Source organism: Rattus norvegicus, chromosome 2 (genome assembly GCF_036323735.1).
Source record: "Rattus norvegicus strain BN/NHsdMcwi chromosome 2, GRCr8, whole genome shotgun sequence".
NCBI classification, from domain to species: Eukaryota; Metazoa; Chordata; class Mammalia; order Rodentia; family Muridae; genus Rattus; species Rattus norvegicus.
Genome location: NC_086020.1, coordinates 126,860,611 through 126,887,404, shown reverse-complemented (window position 1 = coordinate 126,887,404; position 26,794 = coordinate 126,860,611).

Below are 26,794 nucleotides of genomic sequence, written 5' to 3'. Positions count from 1 at the left end.
TTTATTTTTGCAAAGAATATTTACTTTTTATGATTAAAAAAATGTTCAATATCCTTAGCCAGTGGGAAAATGTAAATTAAAAGTACTTTGGGATTCCAATCCACACACAGTTGGAGTAGCTAACATCTAGAAAACATATGACAAAAAAAAAAAAAATCCTGGTAAGGGTGTTGGGAGGAAGCCTTATTCACTACAGAGGGAGTGTAACCCAGTATGGACACTACGAAATCGTATGTAGATTTCTCAAAACACTAACATTAGGACTCCCACATGGCCCTGCCGACTGTAGCTCTTGGGAGTTACTTGCACAGCCATGCTTCTCTCTGTCTCAGTAGCTAGGAAGTGGAACCAGCCCAAATATCCATCCATCAATGCATGGGTGTGGAAGGTATGCTGCATAGACGAGATTTTACCCAGCTGTAAGGAAGAAAATGAAGTCATGGCATTGTTAGGAAAATGGGTGGAGCTAGAAGTATGTCGGACAAAAGAACCAGACAGGAAACAAGGAAGAGCACTTATTTTCTCTCATATGCAGATCCTAGATTTAATTTTTATATGTGTGTACTTATATATATGGAATTATCATTCACAAAAACAGGAAAAAGCAAAAGGGTATGTCAGTGGGGAGTCAAGAGTAAAGGCAAGACAAGGTGAGGACCAGAGCCACTGAGAGAAAGGAAAACCATCACTTGACTCGAAAGAAGAGTGAGCTCCTGGAGGAAGACAAAAGGCAGGGGACTAGAAGATTCCATGGAGAAGGGTCGGCATAAAGAAATATGTATGGAAATCCATAATGAAACCCATTACTTTGTATGCTAACTTTTTAAAAATAGCTTAAAATTTTTAAATAATCCAAATTATTTACTTCTTATAGTCCACAAACTGATTATAGTGCTACCAAAACAAATTTTAACTATCGAGGCATTCAATCTGTAAACAACATAAACTATTTTCACAGCAATCGACTAGAGGAAAGGACGTCATGCCATACAGGTGTCACATCCCTGACAGGACACAGGAAGCTCTTTTCCAGTATTATACAGCTATGCACTCACGCTGTTACCTTGCTTTCTTTATGCGCATCTTAGCTCAAACCAATGTGAGAATAAACACCATCTTTAAGATGTCAGTCCTGCCCCCATATGGACTCTGATTGTCCCCTGATTAAGACGATTTTCAGAGGATTCAAAGTTTTGCTGGTGGGGAACAAGAAAACAAGATAGCTTTCTAACTAACTCAGAAGACAGTCCTGAACATTATGAATGCCTAACACAGCTATGCTTAAAACATTTACCCTCACTACTTAAAGCAAAGTTGTTCAGCATAGTTCCAATTTAGTTAGCATTTATTCGGACAGATGAGCTACATATAGTACCTATCGATGTGTAACATTGAGAAGGAATGTAATGTTCACCTCCATGTAGTCACATAGCATTGACATATCCCTAAGGCAGAATTTACACTGGCTCATCTCTCTAGACCAGGTCTCAGCTCTGTGTAAGAGATCACTGCGATTTTAACAAAAGTACCACATGCTCTGTTTCAATTTTCTAAAGAACTGTTTCAGAGGACAGAAAAATTTCTAAATAGGCCCATTGATGGGGAAAAAGCATCCAAGCAATCATTTTCTCTGCTCAAAGAATCATAATATATTAATACAGAGGAAAAAGTATATTCAGTTAGATGATTTGTTGTACCATGTTGTTGACTTAATTACAGAAGTAGCATACAAACTTGTTTTTTAAAAATTTTATTGGTTATTTTGTTTATTTACATTTCAAATGTTATCCTTCTTTCTGGTTTCCCTTCTGTAAACTCCCTACCTGAACCCTTCTCCCCTGCTTCTATGAGGGTGTTCCCACTCCCACCTCACCTCCCTAGCACTCCCCTATGGTAGGGCATCAATCCTTCACAGGACCAAGGGCCTCCCCTCTCATTGATGCCAGATAAGGCCATCCTCTGCTACATATCCAGCTGGAGTCATGGGTCTCTCCATGTGTATTCTTTGGTTTAGTCTCTGGGAACTCTGGGTTATCTGGTTGGTTGATAGAGTTGATCTTTAGTTCTTCCTCTAACTCCTCATTGGGGTCCCCATGCTCAGTCCAATGGTTGGCTGCAAGCATCTGTGTCTGTATTGGTAGGACTCTGGCAGAGCTTCTCAGGAAATAGCTATATCAGGCTCCTGTCAGCAAGCACTTCTTGGCATCAGCAATAGTGATTGGGTTTGGTGGCTGCATATGGGATGGATCCCTAGGTGGGGCCGTCTCTGAATGGCCTTTCCTTCAGTCTCTGCTCCACTCTTCGTTCCTATATTTCCTTTAGACAGGAGCAATTCTGGATTAAAATTTCGGAGATGAGTGGGTGACCCCATCCCTCAATTGGGATCATGCCTAACCTCTTCGTATGGTCTCTAAAGGTTCTCTCTCCCCTTTGTTGGGTATTTCAGCTAATGTCATCCCTATTGGATCCTGGGAGCTTCTTGCTTTCCTGGTGTCTGGGACTTTCTGTCAACTACACTTGTTCCCCACCCCCCACTGCTACACACCTCTGTTCAATTTCCTGACCCTCTATACATATCCCTCGTCTCCAACCACACCTGATCCTGTCCCCCTTTTTTTCCTCTCTCCCTCTTCTCTTCCTCCCAAGTTCCTCCCACCCTCTACCTCCCTTGAGTATTTTGTTCCCCCTTCTAAGTAAGACTGAAGCATCAACACTTTGGTCTTCCTTCTTGAGCTTCCTTCTTGGTCTGTGAGTTATCACGGGTATTCTGAGCTTTTTTCCTAATATCCACTATCAGTGAGTACAGTCATCTATTCGGAGTGAAAAGGCCATGAGAAGGGGCTGTTCATTCTGCTGGGGCTTTGCTCCTCAGCTACAGCCCAAGTTATCAGAAGAGACGGATCTTAGATCTGTGATCTGACTGTTTCAGGAAGGTCCATATCCACTCAAAGCAAAGAGCTGAAGCTATTCAAGGTGACGTGAAGTGCAAGTTTCTGGTTCCTTTAACAACTCAGCTGTTTTCCTGTAAACTGTCTTGTGAGAGGGCATGTGATGTTTTGCAGAAAACAGACACTTGAGAATGCGTGTAATGTTTAAAAGAATATAAACAGAACCCTATAAACAGTGAGAGGACACTCTTACATGGCTATGCTGAGCAAAGCTTTGCATTGTCTTCACTTTGTAGGAGAAATTCACCAAAGGACTTCTCATGGTATTCTGGCTGATTTGGGCCGATTCAGTGTCGCCTGCACTACTGATTCATGTTTGATGTTTGCGATTGAACTGGACTGATATTACCCTGACAACAAAGAGTGGAATCACCCCAAGGAACTACTTCTAAACAGGTCCATGACCCCCTTTTCCTATTAATCTTCTTTTTCTCCTACTCTGGTTGGAGGGTTAGAAGGGAGGTTGAAGCATTTAAGAGCCCCTAAACAAAAGATGTTTTGAAAAAAATCTAAGCCTACAGTGATGCCTTGCAGTCACACTGAGAAAAAAAATTAAAATGTAAAGTATTCAGTATGCTTTATAAACACAAAGAAAATTTAGAAGAAACTATATTGTACGCATGTTTTAATTTCTTTATGAATTACTTATATGTTGTGTATTTTAAAATATTAAATCCACTTTTACATTTTATTAATATATATTGTATATAAAGTATGCAGGATTCACTATAGCAATTCATTCTATGAGAATCCATTTTTACTGCTAATGAATGGTTATAATCCCATATATGTAATTTATATAATATATGCTGTGCATTTAATTCAAATGAAACACAAAAATATTTATGTAAACAGATTTTTTTACTTTTTTATGGGATATATTTTTATTTACATTTCAAATGTTATTCCGGTTCCCAGATTCCTGTTCATAAGCCCCCTATCCTCTCCCCTTCCCCTTCTTCTATAAGGGTGTCCCCCCCATCCACCTCCCTTACCACCCACCCCCGACATTCCCCTGCACTGGGGGTCAAGCCTTGGCAGGACCAAGGGCTTCTCCTTCCACTGGTGCCCAACAAAGCTATTCTCTGCTACATATGTAAGCAGATTGTTAATTCGCAGTTTTTATATGTGTCAAGATGGTATAAAGCTGGCTGATACCCCTGAAAGCACACCCCAAAGTGGTAAATTGCACTCCCTATCCTGCACTCCATTTCTTCCCCCACAACTCTGCCTGTATTCCTGGTGGCTTACACCAACTAAGATTCTTGTTCAATACTGCAAAAGCCTTTGACAAAGTTCAATACCCCTTCATGATGTAAGTTCTTGGGGAGAGATCAGGGAAACAAGGGTCATACCTAAACATAATAAGGCAATTTACAGCAAGCCTACAGAAGATAGAAAGATCTCCCGTGTTCATTGTCAAGTCCTACATGGCCTTGGTGTGTTGGGAGTGATGCTCTTAAAACCCTTCATTATTGATGTTAATAGTATAGTTAGAGTTAAGTATGACTGGGTTCATGGAAAAATCTCCAGCCAGCTGCAGAAGACTAATACAAATCTGATGGTCAGGATGAATAATGATATGATAAAGTTGTGACTTTGCTGAGAAATACATCTGAGGTCAAGATGCCCAATGTGATAACCTGTAACCTTTCTGAAAAACCAACATCCTGTTGACATCAACTGACCACACGAATACTGTGTCCTTGGCCTGCGTAAATGTTTCCCACTTCCTCCCTCTCTTTGTTACTCCTGTTATGGTATAAATTCAGCCTTGGGAAAAAATAAAATTGTCGCCTTGATCAGACTCTTGTCTGATCTTGTCTGATCGTGTCTTTCTTCATGTCTCTTGTCCCCCATTCTCTTCCAGGTACCCTCTGCACGATCGTTGACTGTCCTGCAGGAAGAGACATTGATTGGAACAGAATATCATGGTTCCTGCCCCTTGGTCAAGGCCAGCAGACATGGACCTCCATAGCCAGAAACTGGAAACAAACTCTTGTCCTTAAACTGAAGAATGGATATTAAAAAAATGTGGGACAGATACACAATGGAATGTTACTAAGCTATTAAAAGCAATGGCATAAGTTAATGAGTACTTATAAGTGGATATTAGCTATAAAGTACCACATAACCATGCTACAAACAATAGATCCAAAAAAGATAAGTAACAAGGAGGGCCCAAGATGGGATGCTTCAATCTCACTGAGAAAGGGAAATAAAACAGATATAGGAGGTGGATTGAGGGAGGGATCTGGGTCTGAGAGGGGTTAGGGAGGGGAGCAGGAGAAATCAGGTGTGAGGAGGACAAAGAGAAACTGGAATCAGTGGCGGGGGTGGGGTAGGGGAATCTCTGGGACAAGTTAGAAACCTAGGACAATGGGAACTCCCAGGGATCTATGAGGATGACCCTAGCTAAAACTCCTAACAATCCTAATTTGGGATATGGAAGCTAAAATGGCCATCTCCTGTAACCAGGCAAGTCTTCCAATGGAGGAATGGGGACTCTAGGGCAACTGCTTAACCTTTGACCCTCAAGATGTGCAGGAATATAAATGGATCAGAAATTGAAGGATTGGCCATCCAAGGAGTGGCTCAACTTGAGTCCCATGCCATGAGAGAGAGCCCACCCCTGACACTATTTACAATGTTCTTGAACACAGGAGCCTATCTATTATTGACTGTCATCTGCGAGGCTTCCCCTAGTGACTGATAGAAACAGATGCAAAGACCCACAGCCAAACATTAGGTGGAGCTAGGGGGATCCTGTGGAAGAAGGGGAAGAAGGATTGAAGGAGCCAGAGAGGTGAAGGACACCACAAGAAAACCTGCAGAATCAACTAACCTAGGCCCATAGGAGTTCACAGAAACTGAACCACCAATCAGAAAGCATGCATAAGATGGACGTAGAACCTTTGTACATATGTAACAGATGTACAGCTTAGTCTTCTCTCAGGACTCCTTCCTAACAAGAGAGGCAGGGGCTGGTTCTGTCTGTTGCCTGTCTTTGGATCCTTTTCCCCTAAATGGGCTGCCTTGCCTAACCTCAATATGAGAAGATGCTCCTAGTGGTACTGCAACTTGATATGCCAAGGTGAGATGATATCCATGGGAGTTCTCCCTTTTTCTGAGGAGAAAGAAATGAGGGAGGGGAGAAGAGAGGTAGAGACTGGGAGGACAGGAAGGAGAAAAAGCTGCAATTGGAATGGAAAATAAATAAATTATTGAATGAAAACAAATAAGATGGTCTAAATCCAAGGTACATCAGGTAACCACCAAAGCTTCTCCTGTCCCATTGGTAATCTGGGAGTCTCACCACAAAACGTGCTGTCAATTCATACCAAATCTGTATACTAAGTACTTCCATCCACTTTATGGAAGGTGAGTTTTCTGCAGCTGGCACTGCTGCATAAGCATTACTGTTACTGGTAATAAGAAATTACTGCAGGAAGCATGCATTGCTGCACTGAGATTCAATCTACAGTATCCCATACAAATTATGTCCTGTATAAAACAAAGCTATTCATGTATGACTCAGTTACAATTTTATCGATATGTCACTAGTTTTGAAGCATTATAAACATGGTGGATGTCTAAAACATCCTCCATAATGTGCAATATCAAAAATATTAGATATAATATTCATAAAATATAAAACATATATAATGCTGTTGAAAATATATCATAAATTTTTTATATTTAGATTAGAGCTTGGAGTTAACATTTAATATTATTTTATTTATAATTTGTGTTTGTGTGTTCATGTGAGAGACAGCGTGTGGGTGTGTGTGTGCTGTGTGTATGAATGTGATGTGTGAGTGTATATATATGAGTGTTGTGTATCTGTGAGTGAGAAAGTGTGTATGTGAATATGATGCGTGAGTGTGGTGTGTTAATATGTATGTGTGTATGTGTGATGTGAGTGTGAGTGTGTATGATGTGGTGTAAGTGTGCGTGCGTGTGTATAGTGTGAGAGTGTGTTTGATGTGAGTGTGTATGGTATAAGAGTGTGTGTGGTGTGTGTGAGTGTGTATGGTGTAAGAGTGTTGTGGTGTGTGAGTGAGTGTGTATGGTGTGAAAGTGGGTGTATGTCTCTCTCTATCTCTCTTTCTCTCTCTCTCTGTGTGTGTGTGTGTGTGTGTGTGTGTGTGTGTGTGTGTGTGTGTGTGTGTGTAAGTCATAGGACAATTTTTAAAAGTTTATTATTTTATTTTCCCATGGGTTGGAGGGATTATTAAAGGCAAGTCATCAGGCTTGTTAAGGAATTGCTTTTATCCCCTGAGCCATCTTACTGCCCCAACATATTTAATTGAACATTTTTAAAGCTTAAGTAGCCAACAATTATTCCTCAGCATTTTCAGGTCTTGCTAATCCACGTTGGTTATGCAGAATATGCAGAAAATGTTTCATCGTAAATTTGGTCACGACCTTCCTTTTGAATTGATGTACTTATTTCTGATAGTAAAGGCATTCCTTAAATATTAAAACATAAGGGAATGGTGTGAATCTCTTTTTCTCTAACACCCATGTCACTCACTGCAGGCCAAAAGCAAATTTGTAATTCAATTATTGTTGCAAACTCACAATTTATCCATTGTCCACCCCCAACCTTTTCACAGGTAAAGCACAGATAAAGCACTCTACAAATTCTCCCAATCTCAGGCCTGTGAATTGTGTGAATTCATCTTGTCAATGCCAAGTAGAAACTGCTCCCAATGAAGACATACAGCCTCATCCCACTGGTTTCAAATAACACTGACTTTAGGTTGTAAGCACAGCTCTTCCTTCATAGTATAGGTAACAATGTAAAGGCATGAGATAAAATTGTTAGATGTAATGTGTTAGGTCAAAAACAAAAACAAATGAACAAAGAAAAACAAGCAAGGTTTAAGCTAAACAAAAATTGCGAAATTTCTTAGTAAGGCAAGCTTTCATTAATGTATTCTCTTAGATTGATAATTCGGTACTAACATCACTAAGAATTAATCCCATTTGGAGTTTCATTATTTATTAAAGCATTATGGTCTGGAATATGACAATAAGCTTTCAATTCAATTTATGCAAATAACTTTATTTTTAAAGGGAGTATAATGGTACAGCTGACCTGGGCCTTGGTTCTCCATGCTCGGCGTCCTGGGGAAAGACAACTGAAATGCTTTGTATGTCCATCTGAACTAAGGTTATCACGGTTGTTATTACTCATGCTGATCTGCTAAAGGTAAATTGAGATTCTGGAGTCCTCCTTTTCTTTTTATTAAGAAGCAAGGTCGGTCAGGCTTTTTTATAGCCCCAGGGGCAGCGTGTCCGTTTCCAACTGGCTGCTTGCCCATGACCACACAGACACGCCCCGGGGTGGGCTATGACTTGGCGCGAATGCTGGCTTGCACATGCGTACACAGCTTGTTTACTGATAGTGCCTGCAGAAGCCAGCACTATCTTGTAATGGCGACTAATCTGCTGGCTTCCCACACTGGAGAATTTTAGAGATCTGTCACCTGCACTCAAGAAACATTACTAGGTTCACAGAGAACTCCAATGTATCTTCACTGCTTGAATAAAATCTTAATGTTTCTCATGATTTCAGAAGCTAGTTATTTGTATTATATGTTAGCTTTATTCACTAGTCATCAGCAATTATTTACCATTTGCCAGATTTTTAGCCTTCTAATAACTTTTACTCATATCAGTTTTCCCTTCTTGAAGAAGTTTATATTTTTATTAATCTTATTAAGGAATAAAGCAATGATAATTTGGACACTGGATATATGCCCAATAAATATTTGATTCTTTCTTCTGATTATTTATCTCTAGCTTTTCACACCTAATTCTCTAAACAGATTTTGTCAACTCTAATGAAAAATGTAATATTAACTAAAATCATCCACAATTATTGACAGTCCAATTCTGAAAATTGTCCATTTTGAAAATAGTTGTGATAGAAAACCAAATTACCTTTTCTGCTCTTCCAACTCCACTCCCTCGGAGATCATGACACTTTGATTTTTAAAACTGCATGGAACTTTTGTAGCAATGTTGTCCACAAAACAATTTAGAACTGCTATGAAGATAACCCTAAGCAATAAAAATATATGGGCTCTGATAAACTATCTACCCATCAGACTTGTGTCTCAACTAAATCTTTCTTTCTCTCTTTCTTTCCTTCTCTCTCTCTTCCTTTCTTTCATTCTTTTTGCATCTAGTCAAGGAAATACATCAAGAATTTTATACAGGAAAGTTCTGGTAGAAATCCAAAAATTTACAAAGATTCCTGTAGTGTAGCTGAGCAGAATAGACATATCTGGGGTATGGTGTTCTTGGGCTAGGCATCTGAGGAGACCATGTGAAGAAAGAGGAAGGTGGAGAGAGGAGAAGAGAGTGTGGGGTAAATTATCTTAAAATAATGGCTATGAGGGCTGGCTAATTGGAGTTAATAGCAGCCCAAATAAAACATAGCAAATCATATAGTAGGGTTATTGGCAGTGAAATAGACATAATAGCATAGAGGATATCTGTCCAGCTCTAGTGCTAATTAAGGATTAATATAAATATAAAGGTTATATGTGTCTTTTATCCAGGAACTAAATAATCTAAGGAGGAATAAAAGCCCCTTGACTAAGACTAAATATATCCTACAACAGATGTCTATCTTTCAAACTAAAGTAAATAGAACTTGAGGGTCATCATCCACTAATTTGTTTTTTTTTTTATGCAATAAAGCTAGTAGGACCAACCTGAGTAACTTCTATGACATCCTTTCAAATGGGGAAATTCAGAATATTCTCTATGATGTCCAAACCCTCTAAGACAATTCTAAGAGTATTACAAGAACCAAGTATTAATTGTCTGGTGTGTAACTTCTCCAGAAAGAATCATCACAAAATGTTTAGTTTGTGAAGATACAAGTCTGCTAAGTGCCAACAAGTGTTAAGGTGTAAACAAAACATCTTTCTTTCTTTCTTCATTCAATTTGTTGCTGCACCAAGAAATGTGACTTAGTTCCTGACCCCATTTGGCTCAAAAAGTCAATCAGCAAGTATTTTTTCAAGGAATTTGAACATACGATATTAAAGAAATCAGTCTTTGCCCTCATGAAGCTTTTATCCTAGCGACCTCCATAAACTCTTGAATATCAAGAGAAACCTACAGCAAAAGCTTAAATTCCTTTACCTCTTTCCAGGAGAGCAGGATGCTAACTTTGATTTGTTGGAAGTACTAGAGAAAAATGTATTAATCTTCAAAATTCCCAACTATGCCAAGTAATTATTCAGCTAAATAATATTTCATCATCTGTTACCCACTTTTTCTTGAGAAGAATATTGTTCTAGAAGGTCAAGGATTGTGTCCATCTTGTATGTTGGCATTTCCAAATGATTGTGTATATTTAACATTGGTTAGATGGCTAATGGAGCAGCCAGTCAATAAATGAATGGAAAAAAATGATTATCATTGAATATCTACTTCTATTTATTGAAGCAGTAACTGTGGTTCATTTAACATCCTTAATTTTTATGATGTTAATTTCTTGCTTCCTATCTTCTTAAAGTTTCCATTGCTGTGTTAAAAAAAAAACACCATGACCAAAAGCAACTAAAGGAGGAAAGGGTTTCGTTCATCTGAAAGTTCTATACCATAGTCTCTCATCAAAGGAAACTCGAGTAGAACATGAATATGGGGAAAGGAAGCAGAAGCCATGAAGGAATTCTGCTTACTGGCTTGCTCTTCATGGCTGTTCATCTACCTTTCTTACACAACACCGGACTACCTGCTCAAGGATGTCACTGAAAACAATGAGCTAGGCCCTCTGTCTTCAAGCATTAACCAAGAAATTTCCCTGTAGACATGCTCACATGCCAATCTGATGGAGGCAGTTCCTCAGTTGAGGTTTCCTCCTCCCAAGTGTATCAAGTTGACAACCAAATTTAGTCATCACTCTACCTTCCTACCTTAATCCAAGTTTCCCTATTGAACTGCAACAATTGCTTAATTGTTTGTAATTAAAAATCAATCATGGTTCAAGATCCATACTAACATCCAACCCTCAAAACCTTAACACAAATCTCTTAAAGGGTCACTCTGATTAATTCTGTCACATCAAAATGCTTCTTTGGGCACTTGAATAGAAAGGTTTGGGGTTTTTTTATTTAGGAAAACATTTTTAAATACTGACATATTTCTGAAGTTAATATGAGTTGAATTTTCATCATAGTAAGAATAGATGAGAAGCTCTTCAGTGTTCATTCCGAAGTACCATCTCTATCATCAGATGGTGATTAAGATCACAATGGTTTTTCAACACTCAGAAACACGGGATACAAGATATCATCACATTGTGCTTACTATTGCTTCCCACTGTGAATTTTCTGCCACATAGTTCTCATCAAACCAATTTTCAAAAGATATTAAGTTGTAAGTTCTATACATGGGAGAAAAAAGCAACCATACATAGTCTTACCTAACTTTAAACCCTGTGAGTTACAATAATAACTAGCCTTACAAGATATTTTCTCTGATGCAATGCTGGCCTGAATATTGTGGGAGTCACTAACCGTTTTCTAATTCTATTTAAAGTCCACTCCACAAGACAGAATTCAAACCTGATGATTCAAGACCCCATGACTGGATAGGTCATAGAACATAGAAGAAATTTTGATACTATTGTACTACTCAGCAAACTACTCTATTAAACTATCTTCAAAGTATGCATCTTTATATTCATTGATTAATGGCTCTCTCAACTCTCATTAGAGAAACTTCTTTTGGCAATAGATATTAATACAAAGATGCACAACTGGTCAATGTTCAGAGACTGAGAGAGTGTGGGACACCCAATCCTAAATGAGACATATATATCACAACACTACCACTGACTCCACCCCTGCCAAGGCTCAAGGCTCATTACAAAAGATGAGGCAGAGTAGTGACTAACTGTTGCAAAACAGTATTTCAGGACATGACAGGGCCACTATACAAATGAACTCACACCAGCTGTGACTATATATACAAGACATACATAAAACCAAATTTGACAAAATTCTAGCATAGATAAAGGAGGGATTATCATTTAGGACTGTTTCACCTAAATTTGGGGAAGCTATTGGCAATTTAGGGCTTCTGGAGAAGAAGAGTAAGTCAGTTTTATTCAAGGATTTGACTCTGATAGGCTACCCATGCTTCAATATTTTGCCCTATACCTGTGGGTATAGTGATAGTATTAAAGTATTATAATGTTATAGTAGACTGAGTATTAGTATTTATTAGTGTTAGTAAGTAGTATTATAGTGATAGTGGACTGAGTATATTTAAAAAGAACATGTAAGAAAAGTATTGGGGGTAGGGTAGGAGTCTAGGAGGAGTGGGGAAAGTGGAGTTGATCAAAATACATTATGAACCATCTGAAATCTTCAAATAATAAAAGTATGTCTAATTGGATTCACCCAAAGTACTCATAAAAATAAATTCCTAATGTTCATTCAGGATCTCTAGAATGTGACTGAACAATAAAGACAAATCTGATTCCTAAGAGTGCCTTGTACTTAGTGGGCACATGGGGCATCTGTTCAGAGTAAATATAGGACAAACTATGTTTCTCAACTAATATGCTTTAATTCCTACAGACAAGCTTTATGAAACAGAATTCTCATGATTTTGACATCTGAACTTTCTGTTACTCTCTATTTCTGCTTGAATATTAGTTTCTGGGGACAAGAATTCTAGCCACAATAGCAATACTCTGAAGATTAGTGTTGTAAGACCCCATAGTGGCCTTACCTCAGGAGCACCACCCATAGAGCACGGATTGACAAAGTGACTGCTGCATGAGGGTATAAGGTTTTTAATCCATGTTCGTGGAGTTGCTCATCCACACAGGGAGAGGCAACCTGGAATCCAAAAACCACACAACTTTTGTTTGTTACAGAGGGCAGACTTCAGCAACAGAGTTAGCTGGCTTATTCTCATTGGTGCTACACAGGACAAAGTATCTGGTCAGGTATTGGCCTGCCTGCTCAAAGGGCTGTTCTTAGCTCAGTTAGATACTTTCCTCCTCCAAGTGGACTTGGAGAATCACTGGGAAAGGGCTAAGTTGGCACGTCTCTTAAGAGTGGGGTGAACTGGGTGGTTGGACAGGGTCAGGATGACATCTTGCAGTTGTTCTCGGAATTTACCACAGGGAGGGGTAGGGGATCTTTCTGAGAACAGTTGTTATTATTTTGTCTTAATTAGCTTAGTCAAAATTGCCTCAATATCTTGATCACCAAAACTTTATCATATCACTGGGCATCCTGACGTCAGATGTATCTCTCGGAAAGGTCATAAGTTTGTCATAGGCATCCTGACCATCAGATGTATTTCTCAAAATCTTGTTTTTAGAGCTTTATTTTCACATCTATGAAACTTTATTTCTTCATTCTCCCCTTTTTCTTTTGTTGTAGTTTTAATCTTAAAATCATAACTCAGTCTCATCATTAGTGATGGGCCTATATTGTTGTCTTAACAATATGTTCTTTAATAAGCAATAAACCAGAGTTGTGAACCAAGGGGAAGAATTGAACCAAGTTTCAAACCAACTTTTGTCTTGAGCTCTCTATGTTTTTAAAAACTTTGTTCTAATACTTCTCTAATCTTAGCTAAATTGTCTTTAACTCTTCCTGAGTGATCTATATAAAAACAACATTCTTCTTTTAATGTAGCACAGACCTCCTTTTTTAAGGAATAACTGGTCTAATCCTCTCCTATTTTGAAGGACCACTTCTGAAAGGGAGGTCAGGGATTCTTGGAGGTCAGTTAAAGTCTTTTCTATTCTTTTTATATCTAAGTCAATGGCAGTTCTCAATTCTCCATAAGCTTTATGTTGCAGGGCAATGGCGGATGTCCCTGTAGATGGCTCTGCAGCACCTAAACTCAGCCCTAAGATAATTGCCAGAGTAATCCCCAACTCTCTTTTGTGTCTTACTAAGTTTCTAGCAACAGGATCTTAATAGTTCAGTACATCCTCATAAGGATGGCATAACAATCAGGGCACTATCTGAACTAACACACAAAGTCATGATTGCCTTTTAGAACTTTCAAATTTATACAGGTTGTGATCCCTGAGGCACACTCCCAAGAAGTGTTAGGAGTACTAATATATGCAATGCCTTTCCTAGTAAGTGGATGTTACATCATTTGCAATAGAAATCACACACCTACGTTTAAGGGGCCTATCCTGATGGCAGCATGTCATGATAACCCTGAGGGCATAGAAGTGATACCCATACTTTGGAAGTGCCAAACAGCTCTCTACTTGGACTGAAAGCCCAGTGAACAAGAGGGAAATCATACCTGGTATTGGAAAACTAGTCAACTACCCAGAGTTAGTAAAGTCAGTGATTTGGAGGAAAACCTACCACCAATGATTCACTAAACAAGCATTATCATTAGCAAGTTTCTAAATATTTATCCTTAAGCCCACATATACGTGTAGTTCTCATCTCTCATCAAGGAAACTTCCTTTTGAAATAGAGACCATTATAGAAAACCAAAATGGATTAAAATCGTCAAAATCAAAGTTTCAGGGCTACAGACCCAACTAAATCTACAACACAACTTCAGCACCTAAGGCCCAGGCATCAATGCAGAAGAGGAGGAAAAAGACTGAGAGGATCAGGGAGTTTGCTGTGAGATTATGTCTCCTAGAAATGACAGAAGCTACACTTATGGCTTACCTCCCTCATACGATTATCTCTAGTCCTATCCAATTACCTACAATTTCATGATTTTATTTTTCTTTATAGCTGAATAGTCCATAGTGTATATGTACCTCATTTTTAATAGCCATTCTTCAATTGAAACAAATTTGGTTGTGCTGTTGTGTGCAGAACAGCAATAAATGTGGCTGAGCAAGTATTTGTAAAGTAGAATGTTGACTACTAAGGGAATATGCTGATGAGTGATATCGCTGGGTCATATAGCAGGTTTGTTTTTAACTCTTAGGCAATTTGCCACACTGAGTTTCAGAATGGGTAGACCAGTTTACAATCTCACCAACAGTGAATAAGGGCTCCCTTTCCTCACATCCATAAAGAACAAATTCTTTTGACTCAATGGCTGTTATGTCTTCCTATAAATTTGCATATCTAAGTTCAAAGTGTGACATGCATTACTTTTCTAGCATTGTGACAAATTTTGAACTTAGCATGATTTTTTTTTTCCTCAAATTAATGTGCTGACTTAGCTTTCTATCAACTTGATACAAGCTGGAGTTATCAGAAAGGAGAAAACCTTAATTGAGAAAATGATCCCACCATATCCAGCTGCAAGGCATTTTCTTATTTAGTGATAGATGGTGGAAGACCCAACCCATTTTGGCTGGTGCCACCCCTGGGCTGGTGGTCCTGGCTTCGATAAGAAAGCAGACCGAGCAAGCCTTGGGGAGCAATCCAGTAGGTAGCACCCCTCCATGGTTTCTGTAACAGCTCATGCCTCCAGGTTCCTGTCCTGACTTCTTTTAGAGATGACCACAATGAAATGAAAGCCAAATAACCCTTTCCCTCCCTAACTTGCTTTTGGTCCTGGTGTTACCAAAAATAAAATATTACCATAACAATGATAACCCTAATTAGGGCAATTAACAAAGGAAAAGGATACTCTAGTAGAAATGCACAATCCTTCATGCAGAAGGAAAACCTTCATGCAAGAAAATCCTGGGTAAATCAGGATTTTCTGGGGTTTTTTTTATTTTCAGCTCCTAAGGCAGAAGTATGTTTTCATTGTTTTGCTTTTGTATCACAAAATAGAGACAGAGATATCTAAAACATATATAAAGAGAACATGTTCAAAACGTGAAGAGAAGCTAGAGAAATGATAGATGGCTGAGTGATTAAGAACGTTTGCTGTTCTTGCAGAGTACCCAGGTTGGGTTTCCAGTACCCATATGGGGTGGCTCATATAGACTTGCCTAGTAATTCCAGCTCCAGGGGACACAGTGTCCTCTTCTGGACTCTAGAGAAACTGCATTCATATGCACAAACCCATATGCAGACATGTACACATACACATAATTTTTATTAGGATAGATCTTATTTTTTAAAAGAAAACATTAAATATTAACTAAATTAATAATGAATTTGGAAAGAACATATTTAATTAGAGGAACAATTTCAAAATAGCAGAGATCTTTGTGTTTGACTTTCAATTCTCTTCTACTTTGACTTGTACAGACAGGTTCATTGGAGGTACTTAATAAATGATTGACAAAAAAATACATACATTTCAATAACTTTGTTTCAGAAAATTTAATATGAATAAGCACATTTTTAACTAACAAAATGTGACCTAACAGTAGCAATTTGCTTGACAAGTGCACATACCTTTCCACATATTAAAACTTCAATCCAAGTTTGAATGTCTGCAGATACTACAGTTAGTGACATCACACCATTTCAAGGGGCCTCAGAAAACCCATTACTTCGAACTCTAAAATGCTAAAGGATGTTAAATTTCACTTTATTTCTGTTACTTCCACTACTGCCAGGGTATTTTAATGCAATTAGCACCAATTAACAATTTGTTCATAGTTTTCTGCTTTCTTTCTCTCTTTCACTGAGTAGAAATTCAAATTATAAAAGTTAATAGAGCTATAAAAATAAAGTGCCAATCACAGTGTGAGTACCATTAATTTAGGACAGCTACTCTCTAAATAGTGTGTCCAGTGCCCAATAACCATACAGAAGGAGGCCAAGGCAGGTGTTGGCCCAAAAATCTGTTGGCAGACTACTGTCCTATATGACCATGGGTCTCAGCTGCAGTTTTCCTGTAGCACCCAAGCCTGCACAGCTGCTTCTGCATGCAGAGGCTGCTGTATCGATTTCTTACTGGAATAGATTTCTCACAAACAAGGATAATCCTTTATTTGAGGTTTAGTCACTTGAATTCCTCTCCGTATTCTTCACTGTCAGGCTTTGCAATTTTATTTATTCTTGCTAGAATGCACTTACTATTGTAGTTATGACGCTTTTCAGTCTAAGCCCCCCTTTTCAAGGCCTTAGAGGAGGGAAAAAAAGGTCTTTAGCTAGAAATTTCTCATCCTTGTTGACAGTTTGGAAATGATTTATTTTAGAGGAGAGCAGAGGTGAGAAGAGTAGAAAGAAAGATCATTTATTTCAGCGTTTCTGAGAACTTAGCTATCAGTTAATCTCAGGTTTATTGATAAATGAAATGTGCTGGCTTTCAACATTAAGTTCTAATTGCAAAAATAATCTTTAATTTTTAAGAAGTTATGCTAAAATGATTCAAAGTCTCATAGAACCAAAACACAGTAAAATAGCCTCATGGATAAAATAAATTTAATTTATTCTCTACCACATTATCACAGTAAAATGGATTACTATAATAAATATGAAAATATGCTTTGATTTATATATTTACACATACTTTATTATGTTAATATATATCTAAATATAAAATCAATATATATTTACTGCCTGAGCATCCTTTTGTGTTTTTAATACTAGTTCCACTCACACTTGCAAGAATTAATTTAAAATTGCCAATTTTCAGTCTTTCACTTTATAGCCTACATTTTAATCTGTTGCTTTCCAGATCTTTTTTATCACAAGAATTAATGACACAAGGCATCCTTTTAGTGAATAAACCACCTTTTCTTGGTAAGTCAGTTCTCTCACTTTGCCCTTCCCCCCAACCTCCTGCCATCTGCAAACACAAGTCTAGTTTAAGACCTGTAGCCATGAGCCTCTTCATTGTGAACAATAATAAGCTTTATCAAAGAACTCAAGGAATGGAAAGAAGACATAAATAAGTACTTAGTGAACACCAAAAGAAAAACAATAAGCACTTGAGTAATGTTGAAGAAAATACAAATATACAAATAATGAAGACAATTTAAGATTTGAAAACTGAGTTAAAACGAGATGGAAATGTTGAAGATGACTCAAGTTGTAATAAAGATGGAATTGAAAACCTAATAACCTGACTAGAAAACAAAGGAGAGTCTTACATATGCAACAAATCAAACAGAAGATAGAATATCAGAACTCTGAGATAGTAGAGAATCTAGAAAAAATTAAGAAAAAGGGACAGAAATAAAAGTATGAGAAAGGAGCAAACAGGACATGTAAGAAAGCATCAAAAGACCAAATCTTTGAATTATGGGAATAAAAGAGAGAAAAATCCCACACCACTGGAATCGATCATATTCTTAGAAAAATGGTAGAAGAAAACTTCTCTAAACTATGAAAAGACCTAGCCATACAGATACATAAAGCACTCTGAACCCCAACTAGACAAGACCAAAAGACAAATAGCCTATGGCTTTCCATGGTCAAAACATTTATTAAATAAAACAAAGAAAAAATAATGAAAGCAGCAAGAGAACAAACACAAGTCACATATAAAAGAAAACTCATAAGAATAACAGTTGATTTCTCAATGGAAACGCTAAAAGACAGAAAAGAATGGAACATATATACACATCCCAAAAGACCAAGACTCCTAATCTAGACAACTGCACCCAGAAACATTATCTGCCATAGTTGAAGGGAAAAGGGAAATTTCCCATCATCCAAACTTGTTCTACAAAGCCTCTAATACCCAAACCAGGAAAAGATAAAACAAAAAACAAAAACAAAACAAAACAGAAACCCCTAAAGTACAAACTGATATTCCTGATAAACATCAACGCAAAAAAAAAAATCTCCATTAAAGTACCAGCAAACTTAATACAAGAACATATCAAAAAGATCATCCACCATGATCAAGTTGGCCTTATCTTGGAAATACAATATTTATATAAAATCATATAAAATGGACTTAAAGACAAAATCACATGACCATTTCAATAGATATAGAAGAAATCTTGGACAAAATTCAACATGCTTTCATGATAAAAGTCCCAGAAAGAGTAGAACCCAATGAAATAAAGGGTATATATGACAAACCCACAGTCAACATTATCCTGAATGGAAAAAATTCAAAGCAATCCTATTAAATCAGAAAGGAGAAATAGCTGCCCACTATCTCTACTCCTTTTCAGCATAGTGTTGAAAGCACTAGCCAGAGTAAGGCAAGAGAAGAAATTAAAGAGATACAAATAGGAAAAAGAAGTAAAGTTATCACTATTTGCAGATAATATAGTATACATAAGAGACCCTGAAAATCCCAACAGAAAACTAGAAACAATCAACAATTTCAGCAACATGACAGGGTTAAAAATCAACTTTCAAAGATTAGTATCCTTCATATATGCCAAGCAAATGCATGTAACCAATACAAACACAATGAATAAAAGACACTGACACACTCCCATTTACAGAGGGTTATCAAACTGGGGGAGACGGGGTTTCAGAGAGAGTCATCTGGTAGGTGCTGAAGTGAGGAGATTGAGGGGGGAAAGTGATGTAATTTATTTTTTAAAACTTATTTTTAAAGAATTTTTAATATATACTTACAACTAAATTATATAATAATTATGGAAATAATAAACACTATTTCAAAATGCGTCAAACTGATCCTGATTTTGTAAAATACAAAAATAAAATATTTTGACTAATTTATTTAGATAACAGTAATATTCAAAGTGACCTATTGAACCTCTCTCTCTCTCTCTCTCTCTCTCTCTCTCTCTCTCTCTCTCTCTCTTTTCAAAATGGAAGAAAAAAAACTTAGCCAGGCATATTGGTGCATGCTTTTAATCCCAGCATTCAGGGAGAAGAGGCAGACAGACGTCTGTGAGTTTGAGGCCAACCTGGTCTACATAGTGAGTAGTAGAATAATCTGGAGCTATGTAGAGAGATCCTGTCACAAAAACAAACAAACCTGCAAAGTGACTTCTTTTTAATTCCTTGTATGTACTTTAGGAAGAGGATGAGCAGTGGGCAGATCTGGTTTAGCCTACTCAAATGTGACACCTACAACATCATATATTGCATTTATGGGAATACATAGCAGAAAATACACAAAAGCTGAGAGTAGATAGTAAATATTATTTAAATGGTATTATCTTCATAGTGAGACATTAAGAGCAGGCCGCTTATAAATATTAAACCCTCTATATTTATTTCTGACTTAGTATGATAAATTTACAGACTATAATGAATAAAACCCAGTGAAAATCTGAATGCACATTCAGATATTTCTCAAAGGCAAGATTATATACCAGAAACAGAAATGAGGATCTATATAAAAATATAGTTTTATATAAATTATATGTTTAGTCTCTGCATCCTAAAAATTCACACTGACTTGGATTTGAACATTCAAATAGAAAGTTTAAATTAGCAATATTGTCTGTATTTGGTAGCTGTATATGGCCTGGATCCCCGGGTGGGGCAGTCTCTGGATGGCCTTACCTTCAGTCTCTGCTCCAAACTATGTCTCCATATTTCCTTCTGTGAATTTAGAAAAAAAAGTTTAAATCATATTTATCTTCCCCTAACAATGTTTGGTTCAAGATATGCCTACAAAAAAGTCATTATAGTATTTAAATTCCCTTCCTTCTCTTGAGTAAAGACTAGTATGTGGATATTAACCATTAAATAAGTGATAGCCAAGCTACAATCCATTGTCCCAGGAAAGTTGGGTATAGAGAGGAAGGGATTGGAGGAGGCACATAGATCTCCCTAGGAGACAAAACTAGAATAGATTTTATGGGTAGACAAGGGGACAAAGTGGGAAGGTACAGAAGGATCAGGTAGGGAGAGGGTGAGGTGACAGGATTGAGGAAGGGCATGTGGGGATAGACAGCTCTAGAATTAAGGGAGGGAATGTAGGGGTTATGGAAGCTTAGTGTAGTAGAAACGTCTCTAAAATATATGAAGGCAATCCTTACAATGTCTACAAATAATAAGAGAGACAGAGTCCCACCTGGACATCACTTGTCACCACACAAAGCTTCCAGTGATAGGACTGGATTTCATCCAATGGAGTTGTTGGCCAAAGGAGTCCAGTGGAAATCCCCAAATAATTCAAGTAGTTGCTGAGATAATAGGTTGCTCTTAGCAAATGGACATCAAGGTTCCATTGCTGAAGATAATATTAATACTACACATTGAACATGGAAAGATGGAGCTGGTGCCTACATAGAACCCTTATCCTCATCTCCTAATGTCTTTGCTATGGGAAGGTATTCTTCAGGCTACCAAAAGACAGACATTAATGCCAATCAGGCCATGAAACCTTTTATCTACAATGCTGTCCTGCCTGCAAAATATGCTAGGGCATTTTTGGCACAAAGCTTGTGGGAGTGGCCAATATCTGATTTGGCGTAAGGGCCACTCTTTGAGATGGAACCCAGACCCAACACTGCTAGGATGATCGGGAACCAAACCAGAGAGTCCGGAGACTTGGGGTTAAAATAAATACCATTGATCTAAAAAAGAAAAGAGTAACAATAAAATGATATTTTACTACTCAAAGATCAATCTTACTCAGCCATCATCAGAGAAGTTTCCTCACACATCATATGAGAACAAATAAAGAGACCTACAGCCAGTCATTACACACAGAGAGAGAGAGACCTTGGAACGCACACTTCTGAATGGGATGTCTCCATCAAATGCCTCTCCTCAAAGCTCAGAACCCAGCGGAAGAGGAGGTGGAGAGAGTGTTAAGAGTCAGAGGATCTGGAGGACAAGAACAAGTCCCTCTAAATCAATTGAACAAAGCTCATATGAGCTCACAGAGACTGACTGAAGCAGCAAGCACAGGGTCTGGACCTGAATGGGTCTGTACTAGGTCCTCTGTGTATCTATTAGAGCTTTCAATTTAGGATCCATGTGGGACTCGTGAGTGTGTGAACGAGTGGGTCTCTGAATCTTGTGCCTTCTCTTGGGGCTCTTTTCCTCCTGTTGGTTTGCCTTGTCCAACTTCAATGTCTTATTATCTTTATTTTTATTTTACAAAAGAATTTTTAAAAATTCTAATAAGAGGTAAGCCATGTAACAGTATATTTTGTCAGGAAATTCCCAAAGGAGTACAGCACACTCAAGCTGGCTTAAGCTGTTACTCAGAGATAGATGGTCTTGTGCCAGCCTTTCATGAACTGTAGTTGGAACTTTCTTTCTTTTGTTCCAAGTAGCATAGAAAAGAACAAAAGAAAAAAATTAGCATTCAGGATATGGCAAAATCACCTGCCTCAGAGTAGCAAAAAAGCTCAGTAAATAAACCACCTGCCAACATACCTGATGACTTAAGTTTGATCTCCACAAACCATATGGTGGAAGGAGAGTTGTCCTCTGACCTCTGCATCCCCACATGGCATGCATGTGCACATAAATAAATAATAAATCAATACTGTAAAAAATTAAAAGCAAAATCACTTTCCTGGGTACAAGAGAAAAACATAAATGATTATGGCCTAACTCATAACATTGAAATCTATTATACTCATTTGGGGGAAAAAGAACTATTGAAAACACAAAAGCATTGCTTCCCACAGTTCTCAAATGTATATAGTGTTATGTTTAGTCAAAACTATAATTACTGTATGTGGAATATAGTAGGACTATTAGGTGGGTATTGTTATTTAAAACACGAGTCTCAGCTGTGTGTTAAAAACAACTACTATGTAAAACATTCAGCTACATGTCCCCAGGTTCTAAGTGAGCCATTCAGAATTTACAAATAAATAAAAATAAAAAGGTCAGCATTGGCCTTTTGTCCTCACTGTAACTAAGCCTTTGAAATAAGCTCAGGAAATATATGCAGGTAGCTTTTTGATTAATTTGGTGGGGGTACATCCATGGAACCAATTTACAAGTGATTTGCAGGCAAGCTGGCATTACTGAAATAAACGGTGCTATTACAATGATTTATGCCTGTATTCCAAACACAAATGATAAAGTGAAATTTACAGTCCTTAATTACCACCATGAAGCATTGGGAGGGAGAGAAAGGAACAGAGATGGGCAATTTGCAAACTTGTCAGTAAGGCAGGATGCAAAAAAATCTATTTTCTTTCTTTAAAAAAAAAAGATATTGTGTAAATTGGCCTTACTGTACTGTTATCAATTCAAGGGACAGAGGGAATTCAAAAACTAAAACAATTGATCGTAAGTTAACCTTGAGATGCCAGAAGCACAGCTTAAGGAAATAGCTACACATTGTATGCTGCATTTACAAAACGGCAAGGAGGTGACAAAGTACAATGCTGCTCATTATTTTGTGCTCCAGACAGGACTTACTTGCTCTCCAAATCCTTCCTCTTTCCACTATTTCTTAAATGCATTACAAGAGAGCATGGGAAAGCAAATTGTTTTTCTCTTGTCCTGTTTGTATGTGATTAGAGTCTACAGGCTGTTGGGCTCTTCAGTGACATTTACAGAGACACTGTTATCCACGTGATGCTAACACGGCTGTAGAGTGGATATCTTACCCTGAGAGTAGTATCTCAAACACTGCTGTTTTCAAGAGGCTGGGGATGATGTGAGTGTCTCTGCTGGCTGGACCTGTGAACCATCCCTCTCTACAACTTCCCTCAACTCCAACCTGTGTGCTCCACTTCCTACCACTCCTGAAATACATAAGTTAATCGACCAACCACAATGAAAAGGTTTATTCCAACTCATTATCTCAGGTGCTTCTGCCTTTGGACATTTGTCTGCATTTTGGGTCTTGTGCTATAGCAAGAGAGAATATGAAGGCAGAGAATGAGTATGGAAAGGCAGCCAAGCTACTCACCTCATGAGGACTGTAGGTAAAGACAGAGTAAAAAATAAGATTCCAAAATCTCTTTCAAAGTCATGGTCCCCAAGGATCTAGCCTCCTTTCTGTAGGGCTTCATCTCCTAAAAGTTCCATGGTATCCCAATAACTCAGCAAAATGGGGATCAAGTCTTTATCACTTGAACTTTTTTAGAATGTCCACCCAAACCTTAACAATGCTGCCCTTTTATGCCTGACACACATTCTCTTGGGTGGCTGGCTACTGTAAGGCAATGACTGTGGTTCCAATGGATCTGGCAATCACTATTGGAGGAAGTTAATTCCCTCTGTAGCATTCACATTATTTCACTGACTGTTTCATAGTAAGACCCCCAAAAAGTGGTATAACATAACAATTGATTGGATATGACAGGCAAGAGAAATGGAAGACTGAAAAGTAGCAGAGGTTTCTTGTTTGTCCAACTTAGAAAGCTATACTGCACTGTTAGGACTCAAGAAGTTACCACCAAAATTGAAAATCGGATTCATTTCATAAATACTATACTGATAGGAGACCAGCCCACAAGCATCTAAAAAAAGAATCACTAAGTGTATGGGATTGAATTTCTAGGTAGCTTGGATCCAGAGATATAAATTTAGGAAAACAATGAACAGAAATAAATGTTGAAGGTATGGGTTTTAGTTAGGCAGTCATAGTTAAGATGCAAAGAACAATGATCAAAACTCAAAAACTTTTTGAATTAAATGTATTTATTCACTTACAAGTCCATATCAGTCTTTCCTTTCCTCCCAGTACCACCTCACTCAAGTCCTCCCCCAATTCCACCTTCCCCGTGTCTTTTGAGAAGGGGCAGCCCCTCTCTGGGTTGCTTTGAGTGTAGCTGTCTAGAATTACAACTACCACACTTGTCCTTAAGCAATCAGGCTGTTTTTTCCACAGTTTCAAAAGTGGAGCTTTATGAGTGGCGCCTGATGCCATCGGCAGCTGGAATGTGTCTGGTTTATTTGATATTATTATAGATTGGGATTAAACAGGAACATTCCAGTAGGATATGGTCTCCTTGCTATCTATATGCTACTTTCCCGTGGCCCAGTGTATAGGGACTCCCTGGTTTTGCTATTACAATCAGGCTTCTTCCAGCACATCCTATATATTTCTGGCTTTGTTTGTCTTGCAGAATCTTGTGAGCACTTCCCATGAACACAGGGATTGTGTTTTCCATACACTGTAATATTATAAGGTGTCAAAAAGCACAGAGATAAGCCTTTTATGGAGTCTACAGCTTTGCATGTAAAACCTCCATTTTCTCAACAAAACTTAAGAACATGTGAGCATTCAACAGCCAACCAGGTTCTCTAGGCCTGCTTCACACCAACTCAGGTTACATTGCACTTCCAGAAAGTGCACTTTTAACTAATTTTCTCCACTTAAATAATTTTCCTGAAATGATCTATGACCATTCAATTTACATCTTCTTTAGCGATCTCCTTATTTCCAATCTGGGAGTTTAACACTTTTCCATGGGGCCTCTCCAACCTTCCATGTGGCCTGTATTGTACTAGCATCTCCTAAATGCCTTTGCATTGTCCTCATTATATTTTCATCATTGTTCCTAAAACCCACCATGAGGGGTTTGAAATGCTCTGTTTCTTGTTATTTATAAGTATTTTCATCAATATTTAATAGTACCTACCATTTGAAGACTTACTTGATGTATTAAATATACTTAGTGCCTGACATTCACTACATTATTTCATCTTCTCTGAAAATCTTTGAATTGAGTGGTTTAATTTTTTTCTAATTTCAGTAATGATACTGCATGCAGAAAGATTAGGTCCCTATTCCAAAAATCACACAGAAAATAAGCAATAGAGCTTATATTTAATGGTGAGCTTAATGTTCATCATAATTCCTGTGGAAAATCTATTCTGATTATAATAGATGCACTTTAAAAGTATATCTATTGTTAACTATTATATTTCCATTATTTAAGTACTATATTAAACAAATTCCCATTAGTAACATTAAGCACTAATTTGTCAAAGCCAGTTTAAATTCAAAAAGATAAAATTCAGGTTTATTTTATTATCCTCACATCACAGCATTCATCACTAACCCATTTCCCAAAGGCCCAAGCACTGGCGACATGAGTCTTCCTTTTTACCACCCCCTCTGTCATTTCTTCTATCATAATTACTCTGATTTCACCTTTATTGATAGACAATGATAGATGTGCATAAAATCAACACACTTCGAAAATGCTTATTAATTTTCATTAGTCACATATCCCGGAGCTGACTTTTGAACATGTATTGCTTCTTATCAAATTTAATAATACATTAAATATACAAACACATTATATATTAAAGTCAGACTATATAATTATATATACTATATACATATACCATATTTACATATATTAATGTATATACTGGTTATATCAAAGTTAGATATACTTATATGACCATATGTACATGAGATAGCTTAGTGTAAGTGAATTTTTCTTTTTATTTTATTATATAAATATACAAATATATTTACACATATACATTTTATATGTGTAACAATACATATATATCAGTTCTCTAATACATTTCTGTCATCCTTTTTCATAACTGAAACATTGGTTACACTTATATCTTCACAAACACAAATGAGCTAACAACTATATTTAAGAGAAAATTTAACATGTCTCCACAGCATGTGTATGATGCCTTCTTTGGAAACCACTGTCCAATCTGATAGCCACTAGCTTAGTTGGCTATTTAAAATGAACTAATCAAAATTAAATAAAGTTGAAATTCAGCTCATCAGTTTTACTAGCTATATTCCAACTATTCAAAATCCATTTATGACTAGTGACTAGCATATCATACAGAGCATATACAGAATGCTTTCCATTGTAATAGAAATTTCTACTGGGCAATACAAATTTAGGAAATTCAATCGCCTAATGACAATCATTAAGTCCAACTTTAGAATTTTCCTAAGATTATTTTCTTCTTCTGATCCCTGTTATTCTGTTACACCAAACATCTAGGCCTTATTAATTTTCTACAATCTACCACATTGCCATAATAGTACTTACATTGTACTGTAAGATTTACAGGTTAGTGATCACAGATATAAAGTCAACCCTCAGGTAAGGAATTGAACAAAGCCATCCAGGATCTAAAAGTGGAAATAGAAAC